Source organism: Perca flavescens, chromosome 23, assembly GCF_004354835.1.
Source record: "Perca flavescens isolate YP-PL-M2 chromosome 23, PFLA_1.0, whole genome shotgun sequence".
Lineage (NCBI taxonomy): Eukaryota > Metazoa > Chordata > Actinopteri > Perciformes > Percidae > Perca > Perca flavescens.
Window position 1 is genome coordinate 9,324,489 of NC_041353.1, and position 19,687 is coordinate 9,344,175.

At 39.5% G+C, this 19,687-nt stretch overlaps 1 protein-coding gene across 1 annotated transcript in view; it reads left to right on the top strand.

The window, feature by feature from the left end:
• The first annotated feature begins 6,073 nt into the window (after positions 1-6,073).
• chrm2a (cholinergic receptor, muscarinic 2a) overlaps positions 6,074-19,687 on the top strand; it is a 43,448-nt gene continuing 29,834 nt past the window's right edge. Inside the window, exon 1 of the mRNA XM_028571096.1 lies at positions 6,074-6,135. The gene's annotated coding sequence lies outside the window, so the exon portion shown is untranslated. The remainder of the gene's footprint in view (positions 6,136-19,687) is intronic.

Sequence of the window (19,687 nt, forward strand, 5' to 3'; positions counted from 1 at the left end):
GTTAAGATAGCCTACTGATAAACCTCATTTAAATACACTTTATTAAATTAGTGGTAGATTTATATATATATATATATATATATATATATATATATATATATATATATATATATATATATATATATATATATACTAATAGAAAACAGAAAGACACCTAGCATTACAGAGATGGTTTCATTTCAATCAGGTCAGGCCATAATGTGGTTTATATTGTGTAATGTGAATTTGGCACATTTTTCTTTATCCATACTTGTTCACAATGAAGTTTAGCCTACATAAAACTGCTTACTGTATACTTGTAAACACCATGCAAGTGTTTTACCCCATTGGAGGAAGCAGTAACAGACACAAAACGACAGCAAAATAATGGATATTATAATCTATACCAGCTGTCATTACATGCAAATTTGGAAAAGACAAGAAAAACCCCTGCTATACCTAACACCAGCATCTAATAAGGGATTTATAGGCTTGATTTGAAACGCTGCTGAAGTTCACACTTCCTCTTTTACGTTAATCCTCCAATAGGATTATGGTGATCAAGAGTAGCGTAAATGTACCTCTCAGCTGTCCTCAAACCTAAGGAATGTCCCACAAATTAATGAAAGTATGTGCAAGAAGAATGTCAAATTTACAAAAAGAAATGACAAAATAATTTCCACTAATTTCTATTTAAACCATATTTCTGTGCTATTCTTTGTAGAAATATCTCCCCCTTTTGACTTCTTGTAAAAAGCAATATACAAAAAAAAATCATCCATTGTGAATGTAATTATAGCTCTAGCAGGGAATGTCATACTACTACTTTACAGTGAAAAGAAGCCACTGAAGACTCCAATAAAGCTGTGATGTGATTCTCTCAATTCCACCTCTTGACTGGAGCTTTCAGATGCAGTCCCTGACATGCATGATTAAAATTCCCAACAGCATTGTATGAAAGGACCAGCCAGTTGCCATCAAGATTATTGTTAAATAAAAGCACAATGGCAAAGCTAACCTTTATATGATCCTTACCAAGTGTTTGTTTAAATCCACATCTTCATTTGGAAGCCTCACCCTGAACTTTTTGACCAAATCTTTTTCATCCTTTTTTCAAAATTCTGAGCTCTGCCAAGGAGGTGATACTAAAGAGAATATGAACAGTGTTAAACCACGTTTTTCAATAGCATTGATTTGAAAGGAATGTCTGGTGTATAAATTGTATGCTCAGTAAAAGTTATGTAAACAGACGCCTGAAGTTTGAACATTTTTTTGGACCATTTTAAATTCTTGACTCTTTTAATAATAAACTTATTTGAGAACATGTACATAAAACATGAATTTCAAGCAAATACTTTCCATCTGCGAAAACTCACGTACACACATGGGTTCACAGTCCAAAAGGTATAACAAATAAAATCATGTTTGTTTTCATTTTCACTCAGTGACAGCCTAACACAGTGAACACGCATTTGTTAACTCAAAAAGGAGCATCACTTCAGAAAAAAAACTAAATCCAACCTATTGTGATATTGTTGGCGGCAACATCAAAGAGACTAATCAGTGATTATCTTGTCAGAGTAAACGTCTGCTTGCAGCCTGGTGAAAAACATAAGCAGCTCCAAGTGCAGTGAAGCCTCAAACTATTATAATATCATTATGTTCTGATGGTATCTGGACAGAGATCTCGCTGTTTAATTTAAAGAGATTAATGAACGTGATTTTTGATGATTTTTCAACTGGAAAGCCTCCCACTCAGTATGTATCCTGATCACAATTCTTCAACAAAAAAAAAAATAATCTAAGGAATCTATATCAACATATCTTATGTTAAGAAAACATACAATTGGGCGACATATCATTATCTGTACAATTGGGCGATATATTGTTATCTATCAGCTTCAAAAATAGGATGGTTTCGGTTCTGGCTATGAGTCTGAGAAACTGGACAGAAAGCTGGGACATAAGTAAACAATGAAAACAAATATTTAATGGAACACATTGATGACAAAAGCATGACCTTCAGAGATTCCTAAGAGAAAGTGAGGAGGTTAGGAGGGTTCAGGAGGAAAGGAAGTACTCGCTCTATGACTGCTACACACAACAGTGAGATGTGGAAATATTCAATCCACACAAAAAGTTTTGACATTGTGCTCACCTAAGACAATAAATACTTGAAGCGATACCAAACAGATTTTGAACTGGAGCGGGTGCTGAATCCCGTCCACTGGCAATGAATATCATCAGCCCTACTGATGATATAAAGACGACACAACTCAGCAAAAAGAAAATAAGCCAACCACAGAAAAGATTCAATCTTTGATGAAGGATATCCCCAACAAATAATGCCACATTACTATTTGAAAATTGTTATATCACAGAGTCAATTTCTTTTAGATTGTTATTACAGAGTCAGTGTAGAAAGCCTTTCAATGTAACTGGTTGGGACTTCATTTAAACTGATGGGTAGTTTGATTTCATAAGATTGTCTTATGTTTTGCATATAAAATCTCACTGGGCAAAGTAACTATAGTGGTGAAATAAATGTAGAACAATATTTGAAATGTAATCTGAGTATGCAGCTAGACCAATTCTGGATGTTTAGGCCAATATATGAGAGTTTAAAATAAAATCTTATAATATGTCTGCCAATATTCCTTTTTTTGGCCACAATATATACAGAGCAATTAAACTAAATTTGTCACTGCTTCACTTTTTACTGAAATATACAGTATGAATGTATCATATGCAGTACTTCTGGCAGTACATGTACTACACTTTACAGATTTAATATAGTGATTGACACCGATGAAAAAATCCTTTCCCTAATTAGCGCCGTTAGCTCTGAGTGTCACTGTTTTTAGGACACGCTGCAAAGGAAGAGGGCTGGAGTTTGGCAGACGGCAGCACACACAGCTAAGTAAACTCTCTGGTTTAATAACGGGATCCTTCTGCCCTGAGGTTAAACAGATCCACTAATCTCTCTCTTTGTTTGGTTTGGGTTTTGCATTCATCTAAGCAGCACCCAAAGCGATGGACACCGGTGCGTTAGCAGCTCTGCTGTTTTCCTCAAGCTTGAATATTTGACTAAATATGCAGGTGCAGAAACATCCACCCACTAGAAATAAGAGTAATGTGCACATTAGTCAAGATACAAATTTAATAAATGCTGGCACTTGTCCATGCAAGTTTAGTGACTTTTTATTTGTATTTCTTGATCGATCAGAGCAGCCAGTTAAATGAAAAATATTTACCAGCAGACTGTGCATATAGATCCATCATGCATTTTGGAAGTCCAGATATTCTAAATAGATGCAGAGTCAGTGAAAGATTAATGCATCTGCCTGTGTATAGGCAGATGCAGACAACCAGCCTTTCAGACAGTTACATAATCAAGCATTTTTTTCCAGACACATGCCCCCGTGCTGAGATGTTGGCTGAGAGCAGATAATGAAAAGATAGTGTAGATGTCCACTGAGATCTATGACCAGGTTCAGAATTTGAGAAGCAAGCCCTCCCTACTTCATCATCATAATGTTGATGTGGCAATAAAGCAGCAGCCCACAGTTGAAGGAAAGCCAGGCAGTTGCAGTCAGGGGACACCAAGTACTAGGAAATTGCATTACAGGCATTCCCTTTGGAGTATTTAAAAATGGAAACATTGGAAGCCTTGTTTTATTGCTTGTGCTTTCAATGAGGTCTTTCCAAAGCGCTTCCAACAGTTCGTGGAGATGCAGAAAGTCATCATACATGAAACAGCAACTCCACAGTGGGGTATTCGGAGGTGAAGTAGTGATAAGTGAAAGTGTGATATGAATACTTTCATCTCCGTGGATATCCAATCCAACCTGCCTAGTAGAGAACTGTACACAGGAGAAAGATGTGGCACCTTTCTCCTGTGTACAGTTCTCTACTTAATGGAATTTGACTGTATTGCTATGCAGAGGTAACCCACAGTCAACCATATTCATTATGAAAGTCAGACCATTAAAATGGCTGAAGCTTCACTCGGTAAGTCTCCTGTCTAAATGTACCATACACTTACTATCACATAAGACAAAGAAAAGCAGCAATTCCCCACAACCAAGAAGCTCGAACTACATCCTATTTGGCTTTTTGAAATTTTCAATCAATTGACAGAACACTGGATTCATTTTCTGTCAATCAACTTATCTATTTAAATGTAATTTGTATAGCCATTTTCAAACAAAGGACAGAAACATGAGGAAGAGGAAATAATCTATCAACGAATACAAATAAAAAAAACTGACCTAAAACAATTGTCATAAATCACCCAAAACATCATACATAAAATAAAAACACAGTATGTAAATTATTTCAGGCAAACTTGAAAACTAAAGTGTTTGATCATTCCTACATCTTTACAGAGCTTAGACACATTTCAAGGTTTTATGGTCTGTGAACTGTCCAAGCAGTTCAACAAGCATGTACCAAACGCTTAGTGCTCCTCAGTGGTGACTATCGGCTGTACAGGTTGGCCACTTTATTTATTTAAGAAGAGTTCCCCCTCCTCAAAGGTTGGGGTAATTCTTCGGAGAAAATGGAGTGTGGAAAAAGACCCGGGTTAGGCTTAGCCCGGGAAGTATGTACACTATTCTTTATAACCTTGATGGACATTGTCACTGTCACATACACATACAGTAAGTCCAGTGCTTGAGACAGCAAAAAAAACGTATCATAGCTCATGCCACTCTACAGCCAATCAGTATGCAGTATATGTCATCTGTATATGTTAAGACTTAGTGCACATTTATTCAGAGTTCTCAGATTTACTCATGGGGAATTAACTGCCTGTCGGCGAGGGAGATTGCAATCTATGTCCAAGGCTGCCCATTCGATATTTTAAACCCTTATCATCATCTGACAATTTTATGAATAATTTTCATGATCTTATAATGTGGCAGAATTGCTCGGAGCCTTCAAATCCTCTTCTGACATGATTAAAGAACATTGAAGTACACTTATGTTTATGCAATGTCTGATCAGACTAACGGCTTTTCCTATTAACATATTAAATGAATTACAGCACCAGAGACAAAGATCATTAGACAGATTTTCACCACGGGGAAATCATTTGGACAATGTATTGTCTAACAATGTGAGACTACAAGATGCGTCACACAGCTTCAACTTGTTTCAGCGTCCAGCTTTCCCCAAATCCTTCACAAACTAAAGCCCTGCTGGTGTTTACGCTTTGCCGAAAAACAACCCTTATTTCTTCAAGGTAACATTCATTTCATTTCATAAGAACGGGCTCTGTGATTTCTCTGCTGTTTCGTGTTCTGTGATTAGTCATAACAATGATTGGCATGCTGCAGACAGTAAGGGCTAATGTGTCCATGCAGTAGCACGGACTGTCTTTGTGTACTAAACACTGTAGCCTTAGGGTTTATCCCTTTATCAGATGTGCCTCCAGCTCAAGTTATGTATCTGCCTGCAGTTCAAAAGCAGGTGTGACATCGCTTCGTCTTCATATGCTAAAGACATAAACAGTGGCTTGTTAAGAGTTGTTTTTTTAATAATTGGCACAGCTTGGGTTTAGAGATTTCTAAACTGCTGTGGTCCCTGCAAGGTGCTCTGGTTAGAATTTGCATTTAAACATTAGGTGTGCCTGTTAGCGACTCCTCTGGAAATATGAGCGAGAGTGCTGCAGCACTCTGGGATAATGGTCTTGGAGGACTGTGTCTCCTATAAAGAGTGTGCACATACAGTGAACTTAGGTCACAGTCATTTACATTAGAAGCAGTCAGAGCTCCGATCATTTTTCTTTGATCGTCGGGCAGGATGTGTACATTATGTTTATTGGAGTTACAGGTCTGTAGGGGTAAAGGACAGTATAATTTACATAGTAAGGACTGACAGTTTCTACCCTTGAAACAGCAACAGTGATGACCAGTGCAGAATCCCATAGGAAACACATTGAAACATTTGAAGGCAGTCCAATGCTCATCCTCATCTAATTTCTTTTTTTTTTTTTTTTAACAGTGGCCATGGCTATTAACCATGAACTTGGAGTCAGACACGCCCATTGCTTCCTTCTGTCAAAAAGAGACTCTTTGGTGCTACACTGAACACACACTCTTTGAGTATGCCATCCAATTGCAAGAAAACCCAACGGACTGCTTAGCACCCGCTGTAAGTACTAACACACTCTGACACTGGAGTGAGCTTTTGAGTGTTTACTCATGACACTCACAACAAGTCAAACCCCAAAAGAGAAACTCATCCTCAGCTCCGATTTCTGAATGAATCATTTCCAAATGATCCCCCCTCTGTTCAAAAATCATAGTTAGGTCTTCCATCTGCTCTCTGCACACATTTACATTTCTTTAATTCTATTCGAAAAGAGTGATGTCTGTCTTAAATGTAAATACACTGTATTTATATAGCGCTTTTCTAGTCGACTACTCAAAGCGCTTTTTACATATTACAGGCACCATTCACCATTCACACACATTCATACACTGTGGCTGAGGCTGCCATACAAGGTGCTCATCAGATAAACATTCACACTAGGGATGCACTTATACCGATGCCAGTATTAGGTATCGGTCCGATGCCATGCGCATGTACTTGTACTTGTAGTCATAAAATTACTCCGATACTACCACACCCGATACCACCTCATAGCAACGTTACCTTAACTTCTCCGTCTGTTGCCCGTAAGTTTTACCACTGATATTTGGAGTAGCAGTATCTGTCTCGTTCTGTCTACGTGAGTCTCTACACAGCGCTGTTTTAACAACTACAGCGCTCCTTTTACAAACAAGCTCAAACGAAAGCTGTCGGTTTGTAGTCTAACTGTTTATATAATTTGCTACGAGTCTTTAAATTTGGACAAAATCTTGTGAACTTAGCTGCTGGCGTAAACAAACCATCCTCTCCGCTGGAGCTGGTAAAACATGGCTACTTAATATGCATGTAAATGATGTCATCAGACTTTGCTTCTTCATTCTTTCTAAACTTAACTCAGTATTTTGATATCAGGAAGGATATGATTTATTTTATTGACACTAGTTCAGGGGAAATGTCCAGCCCATAGCCACTGAGCCTTGAATAGAAAAGATAATGCCACCCTGATGGCATTAAAGAGAATCTACAAGAAAGAACATGGCCAGAATTACCAATGATTCTCTTAGCTTTCTGGACTAATCTTATCTTAATCTTAGAGCAGATCTTTAAACCGTTAATTATGCTATTCTTGCTTTTCATAGGCAACCCATGAAACCAGCAAATGAATGAAAAAGTTAAAAGACTTCCAATAATATAATAATAATATTTATGATAAGAGCTTCATAAAATTCCAGTTTTCGACCCCAGAGGGATTATTATTACTTGTATCGGTACTCGTATTAGTACTTGGTATTGGCGAGTACCCAAATCTAAGTACTTTTACTTGGTCTTAAAATAAGTGGTATCAGTGTATCCCCAATTCACACATATTCACACACCAATGGCGCAGCATTGGAACTAATTCAGGGTTCAGTGTCTTGCCCAAGGATACTTCAACATGGGACTGCAGGGATCAAACAACCAACCTTCTGATTAGTAGGCAGCCACTCTACCACCTGAGCCACAGACACCCCAATCTTGACATATAATTTGATCTGCTGTGGGTCAGTGCTCGCAATAAATTTCAATTTACTTATGACATCTTGGCAGACGGAAGTTTATGTACACACAAATGACATATTTACATATTGCATACCACCTCTGAAGCCACAATCACTTTACTGAACCTGGCAGGTAGCACTAATATATCAGGTATTCATAATAAATGTATTTATCATTCATGGGAAATAATGTAATCGCTATGCATTCAGGTAATTTTTTGAATGTGTAGTACACCATCACTAAATATATGCTTTAAAGAGGTACAGTACCTACAATTTTGTGCACTGAAGTCTTAAAATGGTTTTTGGTTGTATCCTTGGCCTATTATTACAGAATGTGTGACATTTTTCTAACATGTCAATGAGCTTTACAAGAGCTTTTCCGACAGCGATAGATACAAAACAGCTCTTGACCATGAACAGAGTTGTGACTCCTCACATGCTTTATGGATTGTGCTACAATGATACTGAGACCTTGGACAAAGAAACAGTATAGAGGTCATTCAGGACCACAAACTGTAGAAAACATAGATGATGTCTGCGTGACGTCAACCATATGTTGCTGAAGAGCCATTGTGAAGCTCATCTTGGGTGGCTTCAGCCGTCGCCATCTTGGCAGCGTCTCCTGGCTAATACAAAAATGGGCAAAGAGGTGGAGTGTGGATGGACCTGAGGCGGTCCGAATTAGGACCTACAGTCTCCTGTGACGGCACCCACCTGTCACTCAAAGCGGCTATGCTCTAAATTATGCACAAGTTGAAGCCTTAATATAATTTAAACGAGTGAGTTACATAAACCCCCCTTACAGTTGTCATGAATGGGGGAAATTAGCTATAGAGACCTGTAAACATGTTTGTTTGTTTTGTTTGTCTAACGTTGTGCATTTTAACATGGGGGTGTATGGTATTTTTGGATCCAGTCTCCGTGGCCATTCAAGGAACTGCAGTTTTTGGCATTGGCTTCAATTTTAGCCTCGGAGGTTGGGTTAATTGCATAAGGAAAATCCTGATCACCTCAGGTAAGTAGTTATTCATGGTAATGCATATTAAATTGACAATTTTTTTTAGCCTTACTAGCTGTATAGCTCTAAGGTTGGCATTTTAGGTTGATCAGTCAGTCTGTTGGTCTACCACATTGGTCCACTTTTGTCCAATACCTTGGTTTATGACCAAAACTGCAAAACTAATAACTTTCCCATCAGTCCCAGTTGGACTTTGTGTTTATTGCTAATAAAGCATATGTTAGCATGCTAACATGCTAAACTAAGATGGTAAACATGTTATACAAATTTATCATTATGTTGCCATTGCCATTGTGAGCATATTGGCATGCTGATATTAGCATTTAGCTCAAAGCACAGCAGTGTTGAAGTACAGCCTGGCAGAACTGCTAGCATTGCTGTAGACCTATTGTCTTGTTTAAATATATTCTTATATAACCGTCTGAACTTTATAGCACTGCAAATACAATATAGTGCATTTTAGAGGTGAAAATTATGAATCCCAAAAGCCATCAGATCAGGTGTCACTCTGTTATGCCAGAAGATCTCTGCTGACAAAAAGGACACCATGTATAGCAATGTGCAAGCACTTGATATCAACAACCTCACTTCACACTGCAGGAGTGTACATGGACATTATCAGCAGACATTGCATCTGCACACACACTCACACTACTCTTTGATGCTGTTCCACCAACAACACTGCCAAGAGCTCTCCCTCTTCATCATTGTGACGCTGTCCAGAACCATATCTCAAATGGAGTAGCGGCTTTTTCAGTTCAATGAGATTGAGATTCTGTGTAGATGAATGTGTGCATGTGTCTGTCTAACTGCATATCTGTTGCTTTCATTTGTATGACAGGTCATGTCTCTTTGTGTATGCGTGTAAGTGGCAGCATATTCATCCGTCTACTTTTTTCGTAATATGTGTTTGTGCTCACAACATCCCCGATGGACTGTCATGTCAGTTCCGTGTGAAGCCAGCCAAATCCCTGGCACAGATTAACAGGAGAGGGCAGCGGCAGCTTTTCAGGGCAAGAGTAGAGGGAGCAGTCGCACCAATTAGGAACCTGCAACCCGGCCACCCAGCCCTACACTCACCCTGGCTGGCTCAAGATAACAGAGCCGACACATGCTCAGACAGATACGGACTGGGTTGCACTCGCCGCATACCCACTCATAACTTGGTAGCTCATTCATATGCAACACAGTGCCAAAACATTATCCATTAGCTCCAACAAGGGCCTGAGCATGCTGCTAGAAGTGTCAAATATGCATGAGGGAGTGGAGGTCTGTGTCCCATAATCCTCCAGGCAATTAAAACAATCGTTTTTTGGGCCATGCACGTAGATGCACACATCAAACCTCTCCCTGGGCTCGTTGAATTTTTTAGGTAGACTAATTTACAGGTACGTTGGCCAGAGGCTTGCTTTTATGGATTGGAGCTGTCTGGAAGCCGACGGCATGCCATACATTGAGAATTGTCCGCAATAATCTATGGGACTCTGGGGACATTACATTCACAGTGGAAAACACTGCTGAAAAAACTGTGGCGGTCTGTTCTGCTGATTGGATTGTATCACTAATTGAGCAGTGATTTGGTGTTTGATTTGCCAAGCTGAGTTAATATACGCTCAGTCCTGCAAGTGAATTGTTTTCAGAGAAATGACTTTGTGTTCAGATTTAATCCATTAAACATTTACGCCACACAAACATGGCTGCAGACTTGACTGTCATAGAGAATCCCATTTCTTCTTTATATATCCAACTGTTTTCTCTGCACTACTGTTCCTACAGAGTGTGTCGTCGTCTTCAGTATATAATGCAAAGCATTTAATTCAGGCTCGCTTTTTGTTGTTGCTTCTGCAGATGTTTTTAGCCTCCAGTTAGATATTGATTGAAATGTTCAGTCTAGTGTAAGGAGAGGGGGCCTGCTATTCAGACACATTCGGTATGTGGGAAAGCAGTATTGATTGCACTTAAAGTGACAAAATTGAGGAGGCCCACTTTGACACGTTATCCCTATTGCCGCCAACAGACAAAATGCGGGCCAGAGAAGCAGTGCAGATTGATTTCTCTGATCATGGATGGCGTGAGACCTATAAATCAGTCGCCCAAGCTATGTTGCTTGAGAATAAGTCAACAATTTTTCATAGTACAATGTAAGGACTGACAGCCTGCTTGAAGGAAATACTGTGGTAATAAATACGCGTCATAAGCTGAAAAGTCCTCACAGCTCTATGTAATAATAACCCAGCATGTACAGCACGTAGACTGGTAGTATATTTGAGAAGGCAGGTATTGCGGGCAGCCGGTTAAGGCATCTATGAGATTTTGTTGTGCATTATTCACTGGCAAGGCATGAAGCTGATACAGCCTCTCCCCCTCTTATGCTCATCCATCAGGTAAAATTGCTTTCTTCTAACATTAGGCTGTCAACGAGAAATAACAAATAGTAGCCATGAATAGCAACGCATGATTACAGGGTAATAATGCCCCGAGGTCAGAGGAATGTGACATCAGTTAGGGCAGCTTGTTGAAGGGACTACTTGCATTAGATGATAAGTCACCAGGAAATAGCTTATCTTCATCTGAGGTTGCTACTGACAGGTGCACCGCACTTCTGTGATGTGTTTTTTTTAATCATTGTAAGAGCATGCTTCATATATTTTAAAACATGTCATTTCGACCGTGATGTTCTTAACGGTCCCCATGCTCATTTTCCGGTTCATACTTTTATTTCTTCTATTCAAAAACATTATTTTTCTCAAACTGTCTGTCTGAATATATACCTGTATTCACCCTCTGTCTGAAATGCTCTGTTTTGGCGCCTGTTTCTTAAGCCACTCTCCCGAAAATATCCCGGTCTGCTCTGATTGGTCAGCGTTTCCGGGCCTTTCGCATCTGCTCTCTGTGTCTCTGCACCATTATACCAGCCGAGGAATGACTGTAACGGCGCTGTAGCGGCACTTTCTACCTACATATAGTGTAGTTGTGACGTCACAACCATACGGAAGTCCTGATGGCTCATTTAAAGGCACCGTTTCTGATTGCGGGCTATGTGCATTTCTCTGTGGATTGAGCATTTTGATACTTTCACAGTATTTATATAGCACCTTGATCTGCTTTATGATCAAACACGACCTTAACTGAAAACACTTGAGGAAAACATTAACAGGGAAGCTCAGAGAAACAGTCAAAAGCATGCAGGGGCATCGTTTACATCACCCTTGTTTCTGATGGGGCTCTTTGACCACTGCTCAAAAACATCTCTTGCTGATAGTTGGGGGCTATTTCGAGCCCGACATTTGCTCTGATTGATATAGTGTAAATCCATCACTTTAATCTTCCAGGAAATTGCACAGGCGTTTCCAGAGGCCTAATCGAGATATGGGTGCACATTCTGAGTAGGAGTAAGAATAAGGAGGTAAATTAAGGAGAGACAGATGGAGGAAAGACCTGCACGGCTCAAGATGGATATTTTGAAATCTGAAAAATGTATATATACATAGTTGGCCAGAGCGTGGTGTGTTTGAAGAAAGGGGAAAGCACAAAAAGTACACAACAGGATAGAATAATTAAATGAAGGGGAAAGCAAATTGAAATGCTTTAGTGATCTTTCTTCCATCCCAGTGTTCTCCTTCTTGTCTGTTGCCTGCAGGTCTCTGGTTCCATGTGCTGCATGGCCAGTTAGCCATGAAAATAAGAGAGAAAGCCGGTTGCAAATGATTAACACATTAAACCATACTGGATTCAGAAGCAGAAATGTGGATACACATGGAAAGATGAATGTTGTTCAGTATATACAGTAGTAAAATAATGTTTCTGCACCATCTGTATTAGCTCTTTATTTTATTAGTATTATCATTATTATTTGTTGTATTAGAGCATGTAATCTCACTATAATTTCAATCAAAACACAACATTTTGGCCCTCATCTAATATCATCATAAGTGAGAGAATGTGAGAGCATGATAAACTGGGGAACTGGTTTATTGTAGTTTTTTTTTACTCAGCATACATAATAGTGAGGCTCTGCACAAGCAAACACAGCATGGCATATCATCACAGCAAGTGTTTGCGCATGTTGTTGTGGGGTAACTGAATTGTGAGGTCTAGATGGTATTGTTCTTTGCAGGGAAGGACTCAAAGGACATTTTAATGAATGGCGCTTGGGGAATGCAGTAGGCTTGTCTGTCATGGCAGAAGGGGGGATATAACTGTGTTTCTGATGTAGACACTGAATTATTGAAAAGGAGATCCGGGCACTGATAATATGGGTAAAACAATTTCAATTTGGTTAATTTCTTTTTTTTCATTTTGGTTTCTAAGAAAAAAAGGTCAATTGAGCAAAAAGCTACAGTGTGTTTCATGCTCTTTGCATAAATGAAGTCATTCACCCTGCAGACCAGAGCTCAGTTTATGTCCACTGCTGCCAGTGAGATTGAAACAAATGGCTGAGAGGTATGCTCTTGATAAGTTAGATGTGACAGTCGACTCTACACAGCCTTGGGTATCTTCATTTGTATGTGCTTGTAAACAAATAATGCAATGATGTACAAATATATTATATATATATTTGTTCAGTTTTAAATTCCATGTTTGATGCATTGTATTTGTTACCTACGTTTTTTTCTCTCAACTCCCAATCAAAATACAGGAGCTAACTGGGAATTTATCTGCATACATACATCGTTAATATTACGAGTATGAGTTTCCCTGATATGGTAATATATTTTAATCATTTTTGGATTTCAGTGATTCAAATGACCAGGTTTCTCCAGCTGGGTGGGATTAGCTATTCTCGGTTAAATGTGTGTGGAGTAGCTAAACGGTGTGTAGGATTGTGCAGTCGTCTGTGCAATTGCTTGAATGCTTGTGTATGTTTTGTGTGTAACCTGTGTGTAATAAGCATCTGACCCTGCCTGGATCATTTCCCTTCTTGGTTTTAATTAGGTTGTAAATGTCAACATATGAACCATTCTGTTCCGCTGTGTGAAGCATGTGTGCAGTGTTCGTTGTTTGCCCTGCTGGACGAAAGGACTGCGGTTCATCTTTTGTCACATGTTGACTCATCAGATAATTAGAGTATGTGAATGACTCAAAGGCAGGGCCAAAAATAGCTGCTTCAGGAGTCTCTTACACCATCCTTCCCAATATGCATTACAACAGAAGCAGGGGATACACATCTTGGCAGCCACCAATTAAGGCCATCCTTCACACAAGGGCTATTGCTTCATCCAAGCTCTGAGAATAATGAGCTAAAGTAAACAGTAATTACTGGAACCAGGTCATTGACTACAGTTCTGTCTCTGACTGGCCCTATGGGATTTCTAGGCAAGGGAACATCTCCATATAGCCGTTGGATAGCGATAGGTGACCTTATGGCTTGCAATAAAATCCATTTATCTTTCTGAATTTCCATCAAGTATTTTTCATGCCGGCCCGTTTACCACCGCACACATGTTGCCAAATCCAGCTAGGTTCATATGCCATGGAGATTGATGATGACTGCGCCCCACTAAAAATATATCCACACTCCACTATTTATTTAGTGTATGATGATATATCTGTCCATGATGCCCGTATTCGCAGTGTGAATTATGCATGTAGTATAGATTTGCCCCCCGATATGAAGAAGTGAGGAAAGACATGACCATGCAGGCTGACATTACATTAGGGAGAGATCAGTATGGACTTGATAATAGTTATTCTAATCTGGGACATAATTGAACCGTAATCCAAGAGCGAGAGGTCAAATTTTGAATTAACAATATGGGTCAACAGCACAGACAGGACTTGTGTTCTTTTGAATGTTCTCAAGTTGTATGAGAACCTCCTCAACAGAAAAATGACAGCATTTGATGTTTGTTCAAGTGATTAAAATGACCTATGTTCACGCAACCTCCTGGGTTGTTCAAATGGCTGTCCAGGTGGAAGTAACATGACATTACACTGCTACAAAAAGTCTTAGGAATCACATTCAGTTACATCATTTTGTTAGGTCCAATGCCAACAGTTTCAAAAGTGTTTTCTAAAATATTGTTTAGATTGTGGTTAGGTTGAACAAAGAGGTGAATGTCAATTGCAGGTCTGTGTGAACAGTATGTAAACTCTTGTCTCCAGATGTGCTACACTCCCAATCATCACCCTGCCCTCCACACCCTTACTTTTTACCCATGCTACATATGGGGCATATTACATGGCATTGAATGTAAATCGAAAGTTGTAGAATTGTCCAATATGTACATAATTCCTGTGTGGCCTCAAGATTTTGCTAATTTTTCGCTGGAACCCTGCTCCTTTTTCTTTTTCTTTGTCTCTGCACGGTTTGTTCATGTTGTTGACAGCCTCAGGATAAGTTTAAAGTTTTCTCTTAAGAATCATTTTCAGTATAAACACATCTTTGCCTCAATCCACTCATGAGTCATGACTTTCCATTAACTTTCTGTGTAATCAGACCGCCTGTTAAAATTCACTTTTTGTTCAGTGTGTACACATCTTTAGGGAGAAGGTCAAGGTGGATCACTGTGCCTATGACGTATACGTGAATTGGAAGTTTTAGATGCCAAAAATTAACCACCCCTCTACCGTAGCTAAACCAGGTCCAAGCTCTTCTTTAGAAATTCTATTGCAGCAACCAATATTATTTATCATTTTTGTATCTATTTCTCCAGAGTCTTGGTAAGAACACCTACAGTAGACACAGCCACATGAAGTATTCCTTGTTGCTCACAGAAAGGGACTCTAATATGGCCTCAGCACCACTGATGATTTATAACTGCACAGGGGAGACCCTACAGTCCGAGTCTCTCTTAATTGCTTTCAGGAGGGTAGGGTGATGTAAAAGCTACTAGGGCAGGGCATTAGCAGGATGTTAATCTTGTAGTCGTAGTGTAATAACAAAAGGTATTGAATTATCTGTGTACACTGTCTGCAGGGGGGATAAGGGCCATCGTAAATGGTGGCTGGTCGTCGTCGGAGCATTAGCAGTGTGTACACAATAAGGCTGCTCTCTCAAATCATTACCATTCATCACTGCTATTATCATTAGAATATATAGTCTCATAAACCACACATTACCTCACACACATTATAATATACAGTACATAATCTTCCATTGCAAGTCATTTTGCATTCCCACCAAGTCAGTGACTTGGGAAATATTCTCAGGTGCCAAAATTTGCATACATGTTACAGCCAGTCAGTGTGTGGGTAACATGAAAAATGCAATTTTCTGCGTGGCTTCTCACTCTCATATGGCTGCTGTGCGAGAAAAAGAGAGAGAGAGAGACTGCTGGTGCAAAAGGTTTATAGTTTGTTATTGGAAATGGTCATACCTCAGTGAAAGTGATACTTTGCCATAAAGTTTTTGTATCAGTTATCCCTCATAGCCTGGATCGCTGGACAAAAAAAGTGGTGTCCAAAAGTGGTCGGCTCAGAGAGAATGAAGATACCTGGACACCTGTTTTAATAACAGCAAAATAATGTCAAAATGTCCATAAAAATGATATAAACTGGTCGTTTCCAGTGGTTATCCGCTGCTTGTACAGCCCAGTATCCCTGGGAATGTTTTTTTCATCTCAGAAAATAGTGTGCCTTATATGAAACAAGGTGGGAGTGTTGATGTTGTGGTGGTGGATGGGTGTGTAGCATGTCTAATTTTCATATCTAGCCCTGACCTTAACTATATTTTATTTGCCATAAGCATGACCCTTTCCTAACCTTAAACATATAGTAGCTGCCATACACAGATATTGAAGAAATATATTTAAATGCTGTCATTGAACATAATCCATTTCAGAATGGTCCACTATCAAAATTAATGTCTGGTGAGTGGAATCAGGATAGCTAAAGATCAATTTAAGGACTTTGAGTAAGTGGGGTCTTTTGTAGGATTTTAGTCAGAGTACATGTGTTTGGGATATAGTAAGGAAACAAGATAATACCTGAGATTTGGTGTTGATTAAAAAAGATTTTATGCACATTTCGTTTTGCATTAAAATGTCAGCTGCGTTGGGTTTACTATTGGCTTCCAGAGGCCTGTACTATGAAGCAAGATTTGGCGCTAAGGAGGTAACTTCAGGTTCAACACAGGGTTTTGTGTATCAAAACGGTAGATCACTTGTTACCAGGTTAAATCGCCGTAGTAATTTATGCTGAAAATCTAATCTTCTTGGGAGCAGGTTATGTTGAAGATTAGAGATCAACCGGTGTAAAAGCACCCCCTACTGACCAATCAATACTCGATAACGGCTTCACTGTTCTTTGAAGATCCGGTGGAGCTCGGTGCGCGGAGAGAGAGAGAGAGAGAGAGAGAGAGAGAGAGAGAGAGAGAGAGAGAGAGCGAGAGGTGCTCTCATAAAAGTTAAAATATTAAGAGGCCAATAACCCCGTTAACATTCCCTGATGGGTATTTTTATGAAAGATATAGATTTTCAGTGGAGGGAATTACGTATAGGCTATTTGTCGGCTTCTTAAGCCATGTGTTGTCAATACACACATCGGTTTGAATAATGTTTTTATATTTTTTATTTGCTCAAACGATCACCTACCACTGCCAGGGTTGCAACTGAAATAATAGGCTAAAGCAACGACACAAGTGTAACTATGGCCAGATCTTGTTCCTGACTGAGGGGGAAGTGATATTGATAAGCATTGTGATTTACGCATTTACAGCGTCCGCTATTTTTTTGCCAGCTTTCCTTCTGTTTTAGGAAGCAGCAACTGTATTGCATTTTGCCTGTAAAACCGTGTCCGTGTTCTTCATATTTATGTAGAATCATAGTTTGCTTTTCTTATGTAAAATACGCGGCTCTGGTGGATGTTTGTGATTGGTCATGCTGTGCAAACACGTCTCTTTTATGTGAACGCATGCATTGCTGGATTGGGAAACCCTGGGTTGATTGAACTAGTTGATAAGCACCTTTTGTGACACAGGTTATGCAGGACCGCGGTTGTTAGGTTTGGTGAAGCTGGATAACTGAAATAAATCCACGGCATGTTGATCCTGCTTTGTAGTACGGGGTCTCAGGTTTGTCCCCAGAGAAAACACTTCTTCATCTGGAAATTACTTATACAAAATAATGAGAATTAAAATTCTGGGTAAAGATTTCCTTTGAGTGCAACAGAGAAATCTTTGGACTCTGTACTGTGAATCATTGGGGATTTTAGATCCATTGTTTCAGAGGTCATGCCAGTTGAAATGCCCTGCAATGACTTCTCCCACAAAATAATAGAGGGAGGAATTTAGTTCAACAAACAGCATATCCAAAACATCCTTTTTCTCTGACAGTAGAGAGGGAATGAAGGGATTTGTTCCAGAGTCACATCTGGCTCCCTGCTATTTTGTATCCAGATAATCATCCATCTGAAAAATGAAAGTCCTCTGAAAGGATTTCATGAACAACCACAGCAGTTAAAGTACTCTCTGAGGCTGAGTCAAACACTTACCAGCGACAGACTTTTCTTCAATTTTTGCTCTACGTAGACAAACCTTTGACGTCCCACGTTAGATTGTTTTGACATGAATATAGCACCGTGGAGAGTTTCAGCGAGCCACCCAGTGTCCAATATGTTCAATTTATTACAACCCTCCCTCCTGTGAGTGTTTTCGATTCTGCATCAATAGCACTCAGTAATTTCTAAACAGAATGAATGAGTGGCCGGTGGGGAAGAAAAAGAGACAACGAACTTTGCCACATGAAGCTCTTTCTTCCTGTCCTGCTGCATTTTCTGTGACAGGATTATTCCCAGGCACAGTGGCACACAGTGCATGTAACAGTCTCTTCGTCTTTGCTCTCTGCAAGGGGGCAGCCTCTAAGAGCACTTCTGCAACACATTTGTGAGTATGAAACTGTAATGAAGTGGCTGAAGTACAAGAGTTTTAACATGGTGCTTTTTGGTTTTTCAGTGTATGGTCTCTGCACTTTTGCACATGTTGTTCTTTCAACATGGCTTCAGCACAATCCACCAGCTGTCTGATATTGGCAGACAGCGCCAAAATTAATCTGCAGCCAGAGAGCTCCAGCGGGACAATGGATTTGGGCAGGGAGAAAAGGGTACATGTCTCAGTCCTGAATGTGAGGTGTCAGCATTTGATTAATGCTTGACATCATTGTGCGTTTCCACTTGGGCAGGCTGATAAACTGAGAGAAGTTGCTGATGGATGGCCACCTTCCTCCGAGATAAGGCTAATTTCTCTCCTTGGGGTATAGGCAATACTAGAAGTTTCTATTTTGACATTAAAGACATTGTGTGTATCTAATTGGGTATCTTATTACCTGTTGGTCCACTGCAATAACATGTTCAACTTTGTGCACTCTTTCATGAAATGGCTTGGACACTGGCTGAGGGATAGCCACAATCAGCTTTTGAGACACAGATTGCATTTCTTGCAAATGAGCCAAATAGTAAGATGCCAGATATTGAAACATTCATGATAGCTCATCTTAGTGGCAACCTTGTGTGCAGTGAGGCCTTAAAAAAGGTGCCACATGGGCACATTAATGATTAATCAGTGTGTTGGTGTCACATAAAACATTGGGAAAACTTAATCAATACTTAAGATGGATCATGATTACGATGGCCAAAGCAAGTGGATTGGTGATCAATTACATGTGCACAGAAACCAGATGTGTCCTTCATTACTTCTTACATCCTAATTCACTGGCTTTGCAATCACCTGGGAGAAATTGTCATGTTTCATTAGGACACTTCTCTTTTCCTACTATTAAATAAATAACAAATACACATCGTGGGGGTCCCGCTCTAAATATTATTGTCACTGCAAAGTCATCTCAAGGAAAAGTAACATTCACTTTAATTTACCCTAAGGGCATGTCTGTTAGGAAGATTTACCATATCTTCCAGGTGCCTGAAATTGATTTGAGGGGCTTCCCAGTACAGCCGGGTAAATGAAATGTCAACATCTATGTGACGTGATGGAAATTAATGGTATCCAACATAAGAGAGGAAACATCGAGGGGGTAAAAGTAAGAGTACAGTGTAGTTGACTGTCATGTTTGGTGAGACGGGTTTTCACTCATCCAAGTAAAACCTTTGGACTCTTTAC